Source organism: Malaclemys terrapin, chromosome 3 (assembly GCF_027887155.1).
Source record: "Malaclemys terrapin pileata isolate rMalTer1 chromosome 3, rMalTer1.hap1, whole genome shotgun sequence".
NCBI classification, from domain to species: Eukaryota; Metazoa; Chordata; order Testudines; family Emydidae; genus Malaclemys; species Malaclemys terrapin.
The window spans coordinates 107,532,658-107,549,003 of NC_071507.1; positions in this window are offsets into that span (position 1 = coordinate 107,532,658).

The following is a 16,346-nucleotide window of genomic DNA, read 5'->3' on the forward strand; positions in this document are numbered from 1 at the left end:
CAACATTTAATAAAGCTGTCTTATATATCAGTGGTGTCCAACCTTTTCAGATTAATGGCTGAATGGATTCTTTCAAAAAAGGCCAGAGAGCCACAATCAACACTAGGAAGCAGAATCTCTGCCCTTTCCATTCCATTTGCATTAATCAGGCAGCACAAAAGGAAAGGAATCTATCCACAAGTCTCCTATTTGGATTGTCCTGGCATGAGGGATTCCAACAGGAGAATAGCCAGCACAACTAGTTCCTAGGCCTCTCCACTCCCATGCCCTGATTCGTCTCCTGTGCCAGGGGTTGCTGGTAAAGTGTGCTGCATGCTGGCTGTCCTCAGCTGGTGGATACTCCCTTGGAGAATCATCACTAACTGCTGCAAGTAACCTACACTGGGGGCAAGACAAGACTGTAACTGGTTGTTGGCTTCTTTTTCTACTTTCCCTTGAGTGAGATCTCCAGACCTGGGAGGTTCAGAAAGTCTGGACGAGCGTCACACAAGCAGTTGAACTGCTGGATGCTTTTCAAAAAGAAACCTGATCTCGGGTGCTTTCAAGATTTTCCCATCAATTCTCTCTCCACAAGACATGATAGTTTGGGAGGGTTTATATATTTACTTGCATAGGTCTTCTAGATGAGATTGTTTTGTAAGCAGTGGTTTTTGTTTTGTTTTGTAAATGATAAATATTTTATGAGGAAAAAACCAGTTAGGAACTGACATGGTATCATTTCTTACTCTCTGAGTGGGAGCTGTTATGATAATTCCTAGAAAAGCAAGTAGAGGGGGAAAATATCAGTTTTGAATTTCATTTACATACTACTCGTAACACAATACAGATTAATATTTGTAAAGCCAAATACTTATGAGTTGTTGAGACAGAGTACCCTTCAGGAACTGATGTTCTCCAAAGAAAGGCAAGCCTTGAATAACCAAATTCAGACCTGGACCAATTGCCGAACGCCTTGGCAACCACAAGAGGCAGTCAAGCAAAGGGATTTTTCACTGAGAAAATTCAGTATATCGATAAAAAAGCCCAGGAATTTTCCATGCGGTGGAAACAACAATAGAAAAGCCATGACCTTGGGATGGCGCCAGGCAGCTGAACAGCTTGTCTATTGTGTGGGAACAGCTGACTTTTGCACAGGAAGCAATCCCTGTTGATTAGAGATTGCAAAACCCTTGCCTCAAATTTCATCCTTATCTGCTACATTAACGTTTGCACCAACAGCCCTTCTATAAATCAGTAGGCACCTCCATGGGCACCTCTGCTCATCTACAGCATCTGTAGCTATGCAGTATATCCAAGGAATGTAATTTTAGGAGAATGTTCTCATTCTGCCCTTTTTAGTCCAGTACTCTTTCGCCTGCCACTGTCATCTGATATGCTTTATATTTCCTCCCTTGTGCCCTGTCCCCATGCCACTCTCTCCCCACTGATGCATGCTTGAAGCATTGCCACATACCTATACTTGGTCAGAAACGTTGTGGGACGGATCCTCTGCTGTAGTACTAGCTAGAGCTACACCAGTTTACACCAGTTGAAGATCTGGCTTTCTGTTTTTACTGACTTGAGTTAATCCCAGAACGTCACAGTCAAAAGAGGAATTTTGTTTTTAACATTTACTTTCCCTCCTACCAGACCTTCCAATCTTTTATGTTACTAGCAAGACTGTCATGGTGTATTGATTAGTTAGAAGTTAAATTAATGCTAGGCAGGCCCTTGTGTCAGCTTCAGGTTTAGCTCCTCAGTAATAACTCTCAATAGTGAAAAGCTTCTGCCTCTGCTGACTTTGACATGCAGGGAAAATAGCGAGTCACAGAACCAAATGTAACTGCTTTCACATGGGATATATAAAAAAAAAAAATCACAGGCTTACTCACAGGCCATTAGTTTTGTTCAATCGATAGCTCCAAATCAAATGTAGATAATAGACATATACAAACAAGAGAGAGGACAGAAGCAGGAAAAGGAAAGGAAAGTGTGCATGCGCCTTTCACATTTAGGCCATGTCTATACTTACAAGCTTAGAGTGACACAGCTGTACCAATACAGTTGTGCCGCTGTAAGAGCGCTTGTGTAGCCACGTTATGCCGACAAGAGAGAACTCTCCCATTGACATAATAAAACCAGCTCAATGAGAGGCGACATAGCACTGTGCACACGAGTGCTTAGGCCGGCAAAACATATGTCGCTCGGGGGATGGGTTTTTTTTTCACACCCCTGAGTGACAAAAATTGTATTGACATAAGTGCTAGTGTAGCTATGACCTTATGATTAGATTCACAAGGGGGACTTAGGTGCCCAAATGTCCTGTCAGGTGCCTGAGGGCTGGTCTACACTGAAAGGTACATCAGCATAGTTAAGTCTCTCAGGGGTGTGGCTTTTTCACAACCCTGAGATGTAGTTAAGCCAACTTAACTGCCAGTGTAGACAGGGTTAGGTCAACAGAAGAATTCTTCCATTGACCTAGCTACCATCTCTCAGGGAGGTGGATTAACTACATTGATGGGAGCGCCCCTACCGTTGCTGTAGCAAGCCTCTACAGTGCTTTTCAGTGTCGGCTGAAGCCCTACAGTGCTTTTCAGTGTCGGCCTTGCCTAAATCCAACATTTATGCACCATTGGCATTCACAAAACCACCACTCAGCTGCCACCTAACTCTGTAGGTGCCTGCATTCCCTAGGCAGCCAGGTTTTTCACCAGTAAAGTCCCCTAGGTGCTTAAGTTTCCACCAGTGAGCATGTACAGACAGCCACCTAAGTAATGAGCACTGCCAAGCAGCTCAGCACCTAACTCACACCTAAGTCTCAGTGGGATTCACAAGCTAGGCATTCCCTCACCTAGCTCACCTGCAGAGCTTGATTCCGTAGATGTGCTTTGAGCACACCTAACCCACACAAAAGGCAACTGACGAGGTGTCGGCGCCCCCTTATAGCCAATAGCCCTGTGGTTAGAGCACTCAGGGATGTTGAATACCTGAGTTCAAAGATGCACTCTGTCTGATTTGGTGCTGCTTTGAGTTGGTGTGTCCTGGCCTGTGGGGAGCTTGATTCTGATGATGAGCTTGGAGACGTTTGGGGTAGGGGGTTGTTTGAAGGCCAGAAGAGGGGGTTCAGGAAAGATTTCTTTCGGGATGTTGTCCCCATCAAGTATGGGTTGTAATTGTTTAATGAGACCCTGTATGGGTTCCAATATGGGGTGGTAGGTGATAACTAGGGGAATGTGGTCAGAGCGAGGGGTTTTCTGTATTGAAGAAGGTTCTGTCAGGGGTATTTAGGTGGCCCATTCCATGGTGCCATCCTTCTCTGGTGGATTGTCCAAATATGCTAAGGTGTGTATCTGGAGGTGTTTTAGTGCAGTGTAGTTATACCTATAGAGTACCTTTCCCAGACCTGAGGAAGAGCTCTGTGTCGCTCAAAGCTTGTCTCTCTCACCAACAGAAATTGGTCCAATAATTACCTCACCCACCTTGCCTCTCTCTAATGTCCTGGGACCAACATGGTTACCGCAACATTGCACATTGCCTATTCTAAGTTCATTACGGTTCTAATTGCTACTTTAAGTTTGATTTGGTTTTATTTCTTGTAGTCCTGGTGAAAGAAACTGACTGACAGCTCTAGAGAATAATGCTCTTTATTTATTGATAAGGCACCAATAGCCTGGGCAGCAGCAGCAATACAAATGTCTTCACACCACCCTGGCAGTGTGCTACAATCTTGGGCTGGGTGTAACCAATCTAGAAGTCAAAGGGTTGGTCAGCTTTCACTCATTCTTTGGCCTCTCTGCAGAGAATGCTAATCTACATATGACGGTTGGTTCATGATGTGGAGCTAGAAAGAGATCCCCAACTCATGCAGACAATCAAATAACTATCGGATGCTAATGACTTATGGTCACAGCCTAACTGGAATGGAGCCTGTCCTGTGACTGAGCAGCCAAAGGCTGAATAACCCCTTTACCACTCTGAATTTAAAAGAAAACAACCCAAAAATGATTGTAACAAGTCTACCTTAAACAATTATAATGTAGGGCAGAATTGGCTGACTTTCAAACAATCTATACATTTTATAAATTGTCATGTGTAAATGCAAGATTTCTTGCCACTCGGATGTATCAAGATATCATTGATCTGGCAGCTAAATGTGTTGATTTAATACTTGCATATCCATTAGGTTAGGTTGTTCATCTTGTGTGGTGAAGGATTGTCCCATACAATGTGGTCCCATACAGTGTGGGTTTGGGTAGCCTATTTTAAATGACTGTGCTGAAGCTTCAAAAGTTCCCTAGGGATACATTATTCCACAGTGTAAAAGACCTTTGGGCAGGTTGTAGATCACACAGCATGAGGCACTGTAGTCGGTCCTAGCCGGGGCTCGACCCTTCCGGACAGGAGGGGAGCCACACCGACTCACTACTGTGGGAACAAGTAGTCAGTTAGTCCCGAAACTCCGAAACTTTAGTGCAGTGAACTGTGAACTGCCATACTGGATCAGACCAAAGGTCCATCCCGCCCAGTATCCTGTCTACTGACAGTGGCCAATGACAGGTGCCCCAGAGGGAGTGAACCTAACAGGTAATGATCAAGTGATCTCTCTCTTGCCATCCATCTCCACCCTTTGACAAATAGAGGCTAGGGACATTATTCCTTACCCATCCTGGCTAATAGCCATTAATGGACTTAACCTCCATGAATTTATCTAGTTCTCTTTTAAACCCTGTTATAGTCCTAGCCTTCACAACCTCCTCAGGCAACGAGTTCCACAGGTTGACTGTGCACTGTGAGAAGATCTTCCTTTTATTTGTTTTAAACCTGCTGCCCATTAATTTCATTTGGTGGCCCCTAGTTCTTATATTATGGGAACAAGTAAATAACTTTTCCTTATTCACTTTCTCCATACCACTCATGGTTTTATATACCTCTATCATATCCCCCCTTAGTCTCCTCTTTTCCAAGCTGAAAAGTCCTAGCCTCTTTAATCTCTCCTCATATGGGACCCATTCCAAACCCCTAATAATTTTAGTTGCCCTTCTCTGAACCTTTTCTAATGTCAGTATATCTTTTTTGAGATGAGGAGACCACATCTGTATGCAGTATTCAAGATGTGGGCATACCATGGATTTATATAAGGGCAATAAGATATTCTCCATCTTATTCTCTATCCCTTTTTTAAGGATTCCTAACATCCTGTTTGCTTTTTTGACTGCTGCTGCAGACTGCGTGGACTTCTTCAGAGAACTATCCACGATGACTCCAAGATCTCTTTCCTGATTAGTTGTAGCTAAATTAGCTCCCATCATATTGTATGTATAGTTGGGGTTATTTTTTCCAATGTGCATTACTTTACATTTATCCACTTTAAATTTCATTTGCCATTTTCTTGCTCAATCACTTCGTTGTGTGATATCTTTTTGAAGTTCTTCACAGTCTGCTTTGGTCTTAACTTGAGCAGTTTAGTATCATCTGCAAACTTTGCCACCTCTCTCCAGATCATTTATGAATAAGTTAAATAGAATTGGTCCTAGGACTGACTCTTAGGGAACACCACTAGTTACCCCTCTCCATTCTGAAAATTTACCATTTATTCCTACCCTTTGTTCCCTGTCTTTTAACCAGTTCTCAATCCATGAAAGGATCTTCCCTCTTATCCCATGACAACTTAATTTACGTAAGAGCCTTTGGTGTGGGACCTTGTCAAAGGCTTTCTGGAAATCTAAGTACACTATGTCCACTGGATCTCCCTTGTCCACATGTTTGTTGACCCCTTCAAAGAACTCTAATAGATTAGTAAGACATGATTTCCCTTTACAGAAACCATGTTGACTTTTGCCCAACAATTTATGTTCATCTATCTGTCTGACAATTTTATTCTTCACTATTGTTTCAACTAATTTGCCCAGTACTGACATTTGACTTACCGGTCTGTAATTGCCGGGATCACCTCTAGAGTCCTTTTTAAATATTGGCGTTACATTAGCTATCTTCCAGTCATTGGGTACAGAGGCTGATTTAAAGGATAGGTTACAAGCCATAGTTAATAGTTCCGCAATTTCACATTTGAGTTCTTTTAGCACTCTAGAGTGAATGCCATCTGGTCTCGGTGACTTGTTACTGTTAAGTTTATCAATTAATTCCAAAACCTCCTCTAGGGACACTTCAATCTGTGACAATTCCTCAGATTTGTCACTTACAAAGGACGGCTCAGGTTTGGGAATCTCCCTAACATCCTCAGCCATGAAGACTGAAACAAAGAATTCATTTAATTTCTCTACAATGACTTTATCGTCTTTAAGTGCTCCTTTTGTATCTCGATCGTCCAGGGTCCCCACTGGTTATTTAGCAGGCTTCCTGCTTCTGATGTACTTAAAAAACATTTTGCTATTACCTTTTGAGTTTTTGGCTAGCTGTTCTTCAAACTCCTTTTTGGCTTTTCTTTCTAAATTTTTACACTTAATTTGGCAGTGTTTATGCTCCTTTCTATTTACCTCACTAGGATTTGACTTCCACTTTTAAAAATATGCCTTTTTATCTCTCACTGCTTCTTTTACATGGTTGTTAAGGCATGGTGGCTCTTTTTTAGTTCTTTTACTGTGTTTCTTAATTTGGGGTATACATTTAAGTTGGGCCTCTATTATGGTGTCTTTGAAAAGTGTCCATGTAGCTTGCAGGGATTTCACTCTAGTCACTGTACCTTTTAATTTCTGTTTAACTAACCTCCTCATTTTTGCATAGTTCCCCTTTCTGAAATTGAATGCCACAGTGTTGGGCTGTTGAGGTGTTCTTCTCACCATAGGAATGTTAAATGTTATATTATGGTCACTATTTCCAAGCAGTAACTGTTATAGTTACCTCTTGGACCAGATCCTGCGCTCCACTCAGGACTAAATCGAGAATTGCCTCTCCCCTTGTGGGTTCCTGTACCAGCTGCTCCAAGAAGCAGTCATTTAAAGTATCAAGAAATTTTGTCTCTGCATTTCGTCCTGAGGTGACATGTACCCAGTCAATATGGGGATAATTGAAATCCCCCATTATTATTGAGTTCTTTATTTTGATAACCTCTCTAATCTCCCTTTAGCATTTCATCGTCACTATCACTGTCCTGGTCAGGTGGTCTTTAATAGATCCCTACTGTTATATTCTTATAAGAGCATGGAATTACTATCCATAGAGATTCTATGGAACATGTGGATTCATTTAAGATTTTTACTTCATTTGATTCTACATTTTCTTTCACATATAGTGCCACTCCCCCTGCACGGCCTGTACTGTCCTTCCGATATATTTTGTACCCCGGAATGATTGTGTCTCATTGATTGTCCTCAGTCCACCAGATTTCTGTGATGCCTATTATATCAATATCCTCCTTTAACATGAGGCATTCAAGTTCACCCAACGTATTATTTAGACTTCTAGCATTTGTGTACAAGCACTTTAAAAACTTGTCACTGTTTATTTGTCTGCCCTTTTCTGATGTATCAGATTCTTTTTTATGTGAATGTTTCTCATCTGATCTGGCCCATACTTTATCCTCTTCCATCCTCTCCTCCTGACTAAAACCTAGAGAGTCTCTATCAATAGACTCTCCTCTAAGAGAAGTCTCTGTCCGACCTACGTGCTCCTTTGCAGCAATTGGCTTTCCCCCATCTCTTAGTTTAAAAACTGCCCTGCAACATTTTCAATGTTAAGTGCCAGCAGTCTGGATCCACTTTGGTTTAGGTGGAGCCCATCTCTCCTGTATAGGCTCCCCCCATCCCAAAAGTTTCCCCAGCTCCTAATAAATCTAAACTCCTCCTCTCTACACCATTGTTTCATCCACACATTGAGACTCTGAAGCTCTGCCTGCCTACCTGGCCCCGCACGTGGAACTGAAGCATTTCTGAGAATGGCACCATAGAGGTCCTGGATTTCAGTCTTTTTCCTAGCAGCCTAAATTTGGCCTCCAGGACGTCTCTCCTATCCTTCCCTATGTCATTGGTACCTACATGTACCACAACCACCGGCTTCTCCCCAACACTACACATAAGTTTATCTAGATGCCTCAAGAGATCTGCAACTTTCATACCAGGCAGGCAAGTCACCATACAGTTCTCCCAGTCATCACAAACCCAACTACCTATGTTTCTAATGATTGAATCTCCCGTTACTAACACCTGCCTTTTCCTAATGACTGGAGTTCCCTCCCCCGGAAAGAGAACCTCAGTGTGAGAGGATACCCCAACATCCTCTAGAAGGAGGGTCTCTACTATGGGAAGGTTTCCCTCTGCTCCCATTGACTGCTCTCTTTTCCTGAGCCTTTCATCCTCCTTAACAGTGCAGGGGTTGGCTAACCAGAGGTGGGACAACTCTACAGTGTCCCAGAAAGCCTCATCAACATACCTCTCTGCCTCACTTAGCTCCTCCAGTTCCGCCACCCTGGCCTCCAAAGCCCATATGCGGTCTCTGAGGGCCAGGAGCTCCTTGCACCGAATGCACACATACGCCACCCGCCCACAGGGCAGATAATCATACATGCTACACGGAGCACAATAAACAGGATAGCCCCCATTCTGCTGCTGGGCTTCTGCCTGCATTCTCTCCTACAGCTACCGAGGTTAATGATAGGCTTTTTGTTTAAATCAAGAAGTTTTGATTATAGTTTAGTTTAAAGGTTTTAAAGAATGGCAAGTGTACCTCACCCACTCCCCTTCCCAACTCCCTTTCGAAACTCCCTGTTAGCAGCCCCATGGAAGCTTGTGCTGTGCTTCATAAAGCCCTGGCCTTCCTGATAGCCCTGCCCCCTGACTAAGCCTCAGCCAATGAACAGAGGCATCTAGATTTCAAACCTTGTTTAGAAGCTTACAGCTTCCAACTGCCAGCCACAGCACACAGTCCAAACAAACAAACAAACACAAGCTAAGCACACAGCAAGTAACCCCCAAACTGGACTGAATTGTGTTACATTCTATAGTAAATGACTGTTGATAACTTAACAGGCCAGTTCTTTATTTGTGCCTTCTGATCTATCCAGCTCATTTGGTATTGTCCTTCGTTTCACACAATCATAGCTATCGAAGTGAAGAAAGCAACACTTTAAAGTTACAAATCTTTTAAAAAACATTTAATTTCTCCCTTTTCCCATCAATTCTGTCATGTATTCTTCTGATCTCTGATTTTCTGTTTCTCTTCACTCTCAGTTCTGATTTCCTAGTGGCTCTTGTTTGGGACTCCCGTCATGCATTCCGTTCTCCCCCTGAGATTCTATACTTGCACACAAAGTCCTCTGACATCTGGTGTTTGAAAGGAAGATGCTCAAGAGCAACATAAGATATTGCTCCAAGCCAAATAATGCTTATCCACTAGAGCAGTGGTTCTCAACCATGTACCCCTGGGGGTATGCAGAGGCCTTCCACTTCCCCTCCCACATACAATCCCCTTTCCCTACTGACTGGTAAAGTCAGAGGCACCAGCTCCATGGGTGCTACAGGGCTGGAGCACTCCTGGAAAAATATTAGTGGGTGCTTAGCACCCACTGACAGCCAAGTTCCCCTCCCTCCCCCCGCAGCGCCTCCCGCATGCAGGAGGTGCTGGGAGGGATGGGGAGGAATGGGCGATGGGGCATGCTCAGGGGAGGGGTCAGAACTGGGCGGTAGGGGAGACAGGGTGGGGGGTCATGGGATTGGGAGAAGGGGTGGAGTGGGGGTGGGACCTGGGGCTGAGAACCCCCAGGGAAATTTGGAAGCCGCCACCTGTGGATAAACTGTCAGTATGATAGCTAGTGGTGATAGTCCCAAATGTAAAAAAATATGTCTCCAGATCTGGATTGCAAGCCCCTTTAAAATGTAAGGGTGTTCAGATCTATGGTTTGGGCTCTGGCCTAGATCTAATAAGTAGTTCATTGCAGCAGAGTCCCTTCACCAATGTCATCCCGCTGTAGTTTGAAGCTTCATGATACATTTCGGGGCAAAGGATGCCAAAAGAAGAAGTACATTTGTTTCACTCCTTATATGGTGCCCTGTAACAGAGAAGGTAATGGATTCCCCAGAATTCAGAGAGAACAATTGCTTCTTAGAAACTGTTACTATTTGCCTTTATACTGTCAGGTTCAATTATGTAGCTCCAGGTGTTGCATGCAGACAATAACACATAAATTACTCTTATGTACATGAAAATAACCTTTACTTTAATCTTTGCTAAACACCTACAAGTGCATTTAATTATAAAACTTTGCCAAAAACAAGAACAAAGCCAACAAAAAACCCCAAAAAGCTGAAATAGAACTTTAACTTGCAGCTTGTAACTTAACAGTGACAAGAAAAGCACTGATTTTTTTCATGGCTAAAGTGACTTTTTCTTAATGACACTGTTTTTTTAATACTGCATTCCTTTAATAACCAAATTTGTAATGTACAGAACATACTGTATGTAAGTCACAGTAGTCTCCTAGCAGCTGTAGTTTACCCACATTTCAAGCGTTGCCCTCAAAAGAGTGTACCATTTAAATCTTACTACATCATGGGTGTAAATGACCTTTTCTTGAAGTGAAAACCTCATACCAGCTAAGCACTGATTCTCATAGGATCATTGGTGATAGATTTGTATGCTTTTAGACAGTTTTATAACAAGTGTGATGGGGAGGCAAGGGGGAGCTAATAAAAATACAATCTACTTCCACTATTGTGCTCACTGGGGAACCTTGATTACCTAGCACTACTCTTTTCCAAAGTAAAGAATAATGCTCTTTACCTAATTATATGGTATGTCTGCTTAAAGGTGCTGCCTTCCCTCTGAAGCAAAGGAAATGCATCAGGAGCTCATAGCTACAGATGGAATGCACATCACCAAGTGGGAATCATACCATAAGATTCCTCAGATGAAAGCCAATTTCAATGAACATTGTGTTTCAAAGCCCACTTCCTTTTGCTCCGCAAAGCTTAAGAAGGAACATCCCACTTCTGTCTGCCGACACAAAGGAATGCTGTGGCTTGAGAGATGTTATCAGGCCTTCCTGTGCCACTGCAACAGTGCTCCAGTTGTGTCTCGCAAGAATTACTCATTGTTTCAGGGGAGGACTGACTCCTTTGGGTGGGATCCCAATGGCATCTAATTCAGTGGAAGTAGGTGGTGTTGGGAGGTCAGCCAGGCGCATGACACAGATCTCCGGCTACAGAGGAGCCAAATATGGAAGCCAAGTCAACAGAGCCCTTAGTAATCATAGATTGATTCATAAAATGCAGCCTTTTATGTTTTTTAAATATAGTTGGGAATAAAAAAGTAATTGGATAATGTTAAAAGCGGCTTTCTGAAACTGAGACAGCCTTGTTCAGCCTGTTTTCTCTTCATTTTCAAAGGCAATATTAATTCCTACAGTTTGGCCTAATTTGCAGCCTGTGGCCCAAAGCTCTGACCATATGTGCAATGGGAGAACAGGGATTGTGGTTTTTAAAATAACTTGATTTGAGGACAGAAGCTTTCAAGTAGTACTAGGCAAACCTCTAAAGACTCTGCCTTCAGTTCAGTTCCTAACAGCCTCTCCAAATGTGGATGCATATTCAAATTATCTAAACCACTTCAGTTACCAAAATTAGACTGGGAAGTATCATAAGAGGCTCCCTTGTGAGATTTCTAGCACTTGTGCTTCCACTTCTGGCTGGAGATATTGTGTGAACAGCAGCTTTTCTCGCAGTATTTTGGCACTTATGCTCCAGATAGAACCTGGAAGTGCATAGATACAAAATGGAAAAGAAAGAAAGATCTGGATATTTCAGGACCTCAGTAAAAAATTGTTTTCAGTTGGATTCTCCAATGTGCAGGTTGGTGTTTATATTGAGGTATTTTAATTTTTTTAATACCAGCCATCCTATTCCTACCTTTAACGCACACTATGTTTAAGGAGGCCAGTGAACATTAAATTGTGAAATAAAAATGAAAGCGTCATCTGACAAAGGAGACTTTTTACATAAAAAGATAAAGATTAAAAACACATTTTTACATGGGGTGGAAGGAGGGAAACAAATGCAGGCTTTCCAAAAAGAAAACATTTAGCCTATCTTCAAAGGATAGCAATTTCCAAGTTTAGACATTGTGCTATAGGCAAATGTACAACACTGTTGGCTAACTACATGGAAAAAAATCCTCTTGTAATTCTATCACTCTTGTGAGAGGAATGAGACAAAGCCACTAAAGCACATTCAGGGACAGTGGTAATTTTCTGCTAAGGCCTAGTATATGTGCATTCAGTTAGTATCAGTATTGAATACTTGTTCTTGTGCCAAAGAAATATCTTGTTATCATCCAGTAAAATATGAACTTGCAAGTTGCCATCAATGGGAATGCTGTAAGCCCGAGCTGCCACCCCCAACAAACAGCATCCTTAATGACTAAGTGAGCCCTGTGAACTAGTTACATGAGTTAATTGCATAGTTAGACTAAAATAACACGGCTATTTTGTGAAAACTATGCAATAACTCCATGGCAACCCCACTGAAGAAGATGGTGACTAAATTGTGACAACGCTGCCACGTTATCGCCTGATAATGCTCATGTCCCCATTACTGAACGTGTTGCCAGCCTAGTCAGACCCCCTATGGCATGTTGCCATCAGCTAACCAGGGGGAGAGAGAGCGAGAGCGCGAGAGAGAGAAGGGACATACACGCATTTGCTTCTGCGAGAATTGTGGGCATATATGATCAAATGTAACCCTGTTGTAATTTTTTGCTTCAGCACTTACGTCCGGGATGAATGGGACTCATGGATATGTTCAAGCTACTCTAATAATGTTTATGCAAACTCTGTGGAGGAGTGGGTCAAAACCTGTGACACTTGGGCACAATTAAATTGAAATTGTGAGTTAAGCTACCTTCCACAGAGTAAGGAAGGTACCACTAACAACCGACACGGTGGCAACTGGATATTACATGAAAAATAAGGAAATAAATTAGAAAGTGTGGCAGGAGAGCACAAGAAACTCCAAAATGAAATCTGTGGTCCAGATCCAGGGCTGCAACTGATGAATGGCTCAATGGGAGGGGAAGGCACAAAACCACATTCATGTCCCCCCCCCCCCCCAAATCTTGAACTGCTCTGTGTTAGCCTGGTGCTTGGGGCAAACCACAGTTGGCTGCTGAAGGATCCCAATGATAGCAGCTGCCATTAGCCTCAAGGGGCCAGTCCAGTAGCCAGGGAAAAGTGGTGCATAAGAGAGTTCTGGCCATACCTGCTTTCCCCTGGCTACACCCTGTGGCAGCAGACAGGAAGGCAGGGTCTATAGGCCCTGAGAAATCCGCTATGTGTCGAGGTAACCTGGCAATCTGCACCTGTCATTTGAGAGCAGTTCTGCCCTACATCCATGTAGTCCCTGGGGTCAGTGGGGCTGAATGTATGTAGTCAAGGGCAAAATTTGATCAACTGAGTCTAAAACATATGAGTGGGGGGAAAATCGGAAATCCTTCACTAGCAATGCAGGGCCAGATTTTCAAAGGTATTTAGGCACCTTCAGATGCAGATAGGTGCCTAGTGGGATTTTCAAAAGCAACTAGTCACCTAATTCATTGCTTCAGATATTAGCTACCTAGTTACTTTTGAAAAATCCCACTGGGTGCCTATCCACATTTGAAGGTGCCTAAATGCTTTCAAAAATCTGGCCCACAGTGTCTAGCTCTTGGAATTAGAGCAAAGGCTGATACTCATGGTGAAGAGGAACAAAATGGAAACTATATTTAAAAGCAGCTTTTATTAGCTGGTCTCCCTACTTCATCTCAAAGGCAAACCAATCTGTTCCACCTGGAAGAACTCATTCCAAGGTATTGAGGCTTCATAATCTCACTACTGAGCAGTATTATTTGCTTGCCTTGGGCATACTGACAACGAGGGAGCAGCAGCTTTACTGAAAGTTACCTGAAGTCTCTGAGAACTGCACAAGCCTTTAGTGAGAGAGTGGTCCAAAACCTGTCAGCATTTATCAATCTAAAGAGCTGCTGAAAAATTCACTTCCTATAGTCTTATTCTGAGAAACATGAATACTTTTGTCACTGCTCCTGATCTTCACATCCCAGCTCAAAGTGATTTCAAGGCAATTTCAAACTAGTGAGATTCATAGGACTGACAATGGAAGGAGACAGGCCGGGCACTGATTTTTAACAGTGTTGCATAAAATCCTGTAAAGTGCCCCTAAAATGAGCATTCTACCTAAATATGTCTTTGGTTAAAAATGTACCTTTGCCCTGCCCACCCCCAAGACCCAATGATGACACAAACCATTTTTTACTGCTTTCAACATTCAGTGCCTTGTATGATGAATGGAAGGAAACACACACTTTTGCCTGAATTTTCATGTGTATTTTGTCTGGTCCAGAAATCTTGCACTCTCTCAGGTGAGATAGGTGATATCTCAGCAGCTGTGATGCTGACTGAGGTCACGTCTACACTACCCGCCGGATTGGCGGGTAGTAGTAATCAATCTATCGGGGATCGATTTATCGTGTCTCATCTAGATGCGATAAATTGATCCTCGAATCGATGCCCATACTCCACCTTGGCAGGAGGAGTAAGTGGAGTCGACGGGGGAGCTGCAGCGGTCGACTTGCTGCCATGAGGACAGCCAGGTAAATCGAACTAAGATACTTCGACTTCAGCTACGTGAATAGCGTAGCTGAAGTTGCGTATCTTAGATCGATCCCCTCCCCCCAGTGTAGACCAGCCCTGAGTCTTCCATTTTCAGTTAGGAGAGGGGGAAATGGTCAGCTGGCCTCTTCTACAAGTCAGTTACACCACTTTAGCACAAAACACATGTGTGGCCTTAAAGCAATGCACTGTAGATCCCAGGAACAAACTGACTATTTTTCCTCCCAGTAAATACTACCAAGTGTTATTCTAGGTAACAAACTACAGAGTGGAGTGGCAATGCAAAGCCCTTAGGGCCATCTATATATCTCAAAGTCAAAGCTAGCATTTGAGGCAAGATTTTCTGCTGTGTCTGAAATCCATCCAGTGCAACGAACAAAGGGGACTGTCAGGGAGCCATTTTTGGTTCCTTGTTTCTCTGCTTGCCTCCACACTAGCCCCAGCATATGTTAGAGCAACCACTCAGGCTGCTCTTACCTACAACACTTGACAAGATCCTCCAGAAGCCATACACCAGCTGAGGATAACTAGTGTGATCCAGTTATGCCCCCTGTACTGGGGTTGGGCACCCATCTCGCCTTTTGAAAAATCTCCCCCTGACTAAGAATTCCCACCTCCTGCCCAATTTTACTCCCAATTGTCATCACTATTGCTGCTGTGTCCTCCTGTACAGTAGCATTCCAGGGGCACCTCAGGGTCTGTATTTTTGAGACCATTGTCCTGATTTGCACTGCACCTGAAACAGCCTGGAATATTTGGTTGCATGGAAGGGAATGCCACACCTTGTTTCAAGAGTATCCCAAAGACTGTGGCTTTCTAAATGGCTTCAAAGCAGGGTCAAGGCCACCTATGGTATTTTTACATTATTTACCACTGTTAGCAGCTATGGAAAAACCCTGTGTCCCAGCCCCAATGTTAACATATGTAAGACCCTAATGCCAGATTTTATCAGTAACATTTATAGCTTTGCAAGGTGATCAGGATAATCCAGCCTCATACTTCATGGCATAAAGTTGTCTCTGATGAGAGGCCTTAAAACATTTTTCACTTCATATACAGCACTGTACAATTAGTTAGCTACAGCATGTTTTGTTTCAACTTCCTTTGGAGCATTGGGTACTATTTGGTACTTCCACAGGCAAAATACCGGACTGGATTGGCTAGTGGTGTCAGCCCGTCTTGCAAATCTGTGTTGCAGAATAACAATAATTATTTTTAACAAAAGAAACCAGTGATGGCTCCCCCTACTCCCACCATGTCAAATTCAAGCTTCTTGGCCCAGATCCTCAAAAGCATTTAAGTGCCTAACTCCCTTTGTCTTTACCTCAAAGGCTATTCTCAGTATACCACTCCCTACTTACCTACTCTTCTCTATTATCATTTTGCTTCCTGCATGCTCCCTCCATTTTTACCAGAGATGGCTACTTTGATCATCCGTTTGTCCACTCCTACAAATGTCTTTGTGCATCTACCACATTCTAATGCACATAACTCCCTCCCTGGACTGATACATATATGAGGATTCCCCCCCATAAGGCTTCATGGAATATGCTTATGAATGTATATGTGACATAACTGGAATATGTTTTAGGGGACATATGCCATGTGTGACAAAGTTCCTCCTCTATCTTGGTGGGTCCTGCGCTTATTGGTGGATTTTCTTGCCTCAGAGATTCACCATGTGGGTTGGGGAACAGCCCAGAGACCTTCCCCTCTGGAAGAACCCACAGTCCAGGTCAATTGCAAGGTTTGGGGGGAA